General features: G+C 41.2%; 1 protein-coding gene across 1 annotated transcript in view; it reads left to right on the plus strand.

Annotated features, from left to right (window-relative positions):
- The window catches only part of LOC146492294 (NACHT, LRR and PYD domains-containing protein 3-like), a 227,877-nt gene that overhangs the window by 79,707 nt on the left and 142,320 nt on the right, over nucleotides 1–5,850 (plus strand). The window lies entirely within an intron of this gene.

Below are 5,850 nucleotides of genomic sequence, written 5' to 3' on the forward strand. Positions count from 1 at the left end.
AGTGTCTCTCTTTCAAGTTTGTCCTCACATTCTCAAAAAAAGAACATGTCTATGCAGATGCCCAGAGCCTAACAACACACCCGCTATAAAAACTTTTGTACCACCAGATTTTCATATACTTACATTTGAAAGTGTTCGTCTCCTGCATTAACTCCCGCTTCGATCACTATCATTATCAGAAAAATATCTCCTGTATGGCCCGCAATGAATCCTGGGATATGTTGGGCCACAAAGGACACACCTGACCCATCCTTCAAATTCAGGGAAATGAAGGACGCATTTGGAAGACTTCAAATTTGAACAGCCTTTGTCGCGTCCATGTGATATAATTTTCTACAAATGTGGCATTCGAAGCATCCTCTCCCTGAATTTGGAAACACCCAATGTGATGATAGAGAGCATGAAGAACCAGTCTCAACAAGAGACACACACACCTGATTTCCTGTAACTGCAGAGGGGAGGAGCCACCCGAGCAGGTGGGAACAGGAAGAGAAACAGCTGAGCCTCCTTCAGAGCAGCAGGAGGACGGTGGAGCTGAGGCAGGGTGAGTGTTAACACCACATTGTTGTAGTTTTGCTGTCAGAGTCTCTGAGTGTGTTTGTTTGTGTGACTGTAGAGAGAAGAAGAGTCACAGTGAGCTCTGTAGCTGTGATTGGCTCAATAATCACCTTCAATGGACTGAACGCAGAGAACGAGCCGAGGAACCTGACAAACCTGTTTGTGTGTGTGTGTCTGTGTGTGTGTACCTGTTTAGACATCTTTGTGAGGTCAAAGAGTTGGTATGCTACTATACTTGTGGGGACTAATAGAGTCCCACAAAATGTCCGTCCCCACAAATTTGAGGATATTTTTGAGGCTTTTTGGTGTCCTCACTAAAATCTGAAAACAAGTGTCTGTGTGTGTGTCTGTGTGTGTATGTGTCATAAAGAGAGTCGAGTTCACGGTCACACACTTTCTATCTTGTCCCAGTTCGTGATTGAGGTGAGAGGCAAACGACCGCAGGTCCAAGTGCGTTAAACAATGATTTTATTAACACACGCGTGTGGGGGGATGACCACTGTCATACAATCAGCGTCGATCTCCCCCCAACAATACACCAGCAGTTGTTTTTATAATATCAGGGTATAGTTTATGACGTGCGTCGTGCGTCAAAGCAGATTCACTCACTATGTGTTAATAGACCTCTCTGTATTGAATCATATCTGTTATTAATCTCTGTCTCTCTTCCACAGCATGTCTTTTATCCTGTCTTCCTTCTCTAACCCCAACCGGTCGCAGCAGATGGCCGCCCCTCCCTGAGCCTGGTTCTGCCGGAGGTTTCTTCCTGTTAAAAGGGAGTTTTTCCTTCCCACTGTCGCCAAAGTGCTTGCTCATAGGGGGTCATATGATTGTTGGGCTTTTCTCTGTATCTATGAAGCGCCTTGAGGCGACATTTGTTGTGATTTGGCGCTATATAAATAAAATTGAATTGAATTGAATTGAATAGATAACATGCATCAGTTACAGTAACCACAACCTTGACACATTCAAAAAGAACAGTTCCTTCCTCTGTTCCGCCAGATGCTTCCTGTTGATCTTACTCTCGCTTACTTCTGGAACTAAACTGTCACTTATGCAGGCCCAAAATAAATGCAGTTACAAGCAGGACCAAGTCTATATACTATGTATGTATGTGCAGGCAAACTATATGTGTCTCGACCTCAGTGCATTTTTTAGAAGTATACTTGTTCTGAGTCATCTGTTACCAGGCAAACTCCAATGCAGCAGGTTGCTAAATACACACAGGCCTCTATTCGGGCCTGTTTATAGATTATATGTGGTGTATATGCATTGTAAGCATGTATGCAATCTTCCATAGCTCTAGGCCACTTTACTCAATAGATCGGCCGGACGTCGCGCCGACCGAAGCTTCTGATCATCAATTAACTGACCGAGCTTCAACTCTTTAATAAGCACAAACATGCAATGTGTATCAAATGATTACAGTTGCACCTACAATGAAAGATTAGCATGTGATTATGCTAAGACCTGAAATACAGACTAAGATCAACAGCTTCAATAAATGCTTTGATGAAATGATAATTAATGCGATAGTAATGATAATGCTTTTGAATAGTAACAGTAAAATAATTTCCTAATCTCCACAATCTCAGAGGCTGTATCCCAATTCTTCGGAGCCCCTCTGATGACATGGTCCAAAAAATAAATCAATTGTGGCCACAAAATACTACTTGGTGGGCACGAAATGGGTATAACGTGCCCACGAAATTCTACTTCATGCGTACGAAATGCTAATTTGTGGGCACGAAACACTTGACCAATAACCGTGATCCTTCCCAGGCCCTTGCAGTTGGTTGACAATAAAATCTATCCCGGCGTCCAGGTCCTGTAAAGCAACTGGGCTTGCAGTATCCTGTTTAAATGTCTCTCCGTAATAATGGTTCCTTGCATTGCAGGCTTTTCAAAATGCATTTGTAGCTCATTCCCAGCCTAAAATAAAACTCAATCATACCATCTCTGTCCACGGTGTATAGGTTTAGCCTACTCTCATGCTTATGTCTCTATGCAGCTGTCCAGGAATTGTATCAATATGATGTGCGCACGTTATCTATTTCGTTGCCACAAATGCGTAATTCGTTGCCACGTTATACCCATTTCGTGCCCACAAATTAGAATTTCGTGCGCACGTTATACCTATTTCGTGCCTTCGAAAATACTATTTCGAGGGCACGAAATAGTATTTTGTGGCCACAATTTATTTATTTTTGGACCATGTTATCAGAGGGGCTCCGTACAATTCAGGTTCTGCAGCCTCAACAGTCCTCAAGGGCCACGTACTCAAAGACCGCTAAGGCCGGAAGTGCAAGGCTTGTGAAATGGGCGGTCTAGCCTCCGGCGCGCTGCCCAGGTTGCCTAGCAACCATGATACTAACAGCTGGAAACGTTTCATACAGCTTTGTTTGACAGAAATGAAGGAGAACATATTTTCGTTTGTTTCTACATGAGCTTTGTGTGATTTGATAAGTATCTGAGGCTGAGACCACAGGACTGTAAAACATGATTGTTGGGCTTCATTTCTGTACTGAACAGTTATTTTAAGATTAGCTAGTAAATAACAGTTAGCTAATGTTGTTCATGAGACTAAAGTCATCTCACTGTGGTAATGTAAATATAATATGGCCAATATTATATATATTGGCCATATTATATATATTGTCAGATTATTATGATATATTACAGCAGTGAGTTTGAACTCTGTGTCAAAGATTCAAGTTGCAGTTATTTATATTTCCTGTCACCTTAAATCTTCACTCAAAGACAAGCATCTTTGACAGTGTATATATAGATGTATTATATATGAGACAAATATTGTTCGTTTAATATGTTGGCATTATTACATTTGACTCAATGCTTACATATATGTGTAAAAACAAAATGTACGAGCTGTGATAACTGTGTCTGATAACATGAAGAGTAGACTGATATATTAAATATTCCTTTATTGGGTGAGAAAATCAGACCATGCCATAACTGCTTTAAGTCATACAGAATAGATATCAGAGCCTTAAACAGGCTGACTTCTGCTAAATGGGTCAAACTGGGCAGAAAGTCTACAAACACATATCATCCTTATAGAATATGATGTAACACTATAGATCAACTTACCTCAGAATATATAAAGCATATAAACAATTACAGCAATATGATGCAACAAACACAGCAGTGCTACTAATCCAAAATACTCAAAGCTTCATAGAACTGAAACAAACATTTATTTTTAGCTCCATTCTGCTGCTGATACATACTTTAGGTTTCTGAACATTAAACTTGTTGCTGCCTTTCATAGTGTGTAACTTGAAGGCCCTGAGTACTTTCTCCCACACTGAAAACACTGGGATGATCAAATTATTTGAACATTACCTAATAAGACTGATTCAGGACAGACAATTAGTTGTGTTAAACTTTTCTAGCAGTCCTTCACAAACAGGGAACAGTCTGTCTATTCTCTCCATCTGTCAGCTGCTGCTGGCTCTTCCTCCTCCTCTTCCTCACACACTGCTGAGTTTGTCCTGGTGGATCATCAGGGGTGCAAAGCCTCACAGATGATGTGCAGCAGTGGGTCCCTCAGTCTGTCCTCACTCTGGACACTTGCAGTCGTCACACATGGAAATCAAATGTGTGATAAGCTGCAGGATTCAAACACAAGTGTAACTTATAAACACATGCTCATACTTTTATTCCACAATCAGAGAGAAAGAAACAGAGAGAGAGTGCAGGACAGACAGACAGGTGACAGTCTCAGGTGTATACACTGCTACAAAACAGCACAAGAGGAGGAGGATTTAGTGTTTGTGTTATTACGAGTGCTAAACAATAAGAGTTCCCAGATGGTACAGTGGACACATGTGTGACTCCTGTGATTAAAGCATCTTTCTTTCAGCTTAACGAGTGAACTGTCAGCTCGTTCAAACACACGTTAAAGTCCGTTTGGCTCGACACCACCGAACAGAGGCAGCAATATAACATAGCTAACATTAACAGTGCAGTGAATCCTGCTTGTGCAGTGATATTCAGGACCGCAAACCGAGCAGCATCACTGACTTTCAGCTTGTTGTGTTTGTGGATATATGACTGACTTTAATTATCCATAAAATCATCAGATTCTCTGTAAGATTAAGGTTGACTATTGTATTATTATATTTTAAAGGCTTTAAAAGCAAGTAAAAGCTGAACGTACAAACATCGCTAATTAAATAATAAATGTCGGCAAAAAAGTTTGCCGACATGTGGCCAACAGTAATGTTTTAATGTTCTCCATTATTCAACATTTGCACATAAATAAGTGACATCATATTCAGTACTTACTTTTCACAGTTTACTCTTCGGCCGCTCCGCTTCTGCCGTCTGCGGCAAAATTATCCACACCGACTGCCGCGCTATGAATTGTGGGATATGTTGGGCCACGAAGTGTACACTGCCACAGCCTTAAAATTCAAGGAAATTAATGAGGGCCGCATTTCGAGCAGCCTTTGAATTGGGACAGCCTTTGTCGTGTCGCTGTGACGTAATCGGCCTTAAAATGCGGCCTTTAAGGCTGCAGACCCCAAATCCGGTCATTGGTACTTCCTGGCTTGTGTAGTTACTAGGTAACAAAAGCTCAACACTGCCCCTAGTGAACACACTTCCGGTGTGTTTTGGAGTTGGAGTGTTTTGGAGCGCGCCACTGTGACGTAATCGGCCTTAAAATGCAGACTTTAAGGCTGCAGACCCTGAATTGGGAAACAGTCGCTGACTTTAAACTGTTTGAGCCACTTCCTGTTCTCAGTCCCGGCGTCCTGATCACCGAGGTTTCTGTTGCTCTGATATCTGATATTGATTATATCGGTAAACAGGCTGTAGGCAGAAACATCAGGTCTGATCTGAAAATCCCTTCAGAAACAAACTTTAAGAGTTTTATGTCCGTGTGAGGCCGTACGCTGGATAACCACCTGTCAGTCTCAAGTTATTAGCCAATGAGCGCGCAGATTCACAGTAAGACCTTATCACGGCATTCTTTTAAACTAAAACATCGACAGTAAAACTGTAACGTGTCCTGTGATCTATAAACACTCTGTGATGAATAATCTGAATTCATTTTGAGCCTGACAGTAGTTTCCTGTCACAGAGCAGAAGCTGCAGGCAGTTTTTGGCACCTTTATATTTAATTTATTCCAAAATAAATCAATAAAGGTAGAAAAGAACTCTCAGTGACATTAAAAATCTATTTTTAAAGACAGATGTGACCAAGTGCAACAAATATAAGATGACATGTTTACAGATATTTGAAGTATTGATCATATGTTGAACACA

The sequence above is a fragment of the Neolamprologus multifasciatus genome, chromosome 23 (genome assembly GCF_963576455.1).
Source record: "Neolamprologus multifasciatus chromosome 23, fNeoMul1.2, whole genome shotgun sequence".
NCBI lineage: Eukaryota > Metazoa > Chordata > Actinopteri > Cichliformes > Cichlidae > Neolamprologus > Neolamprologus multifasciatus.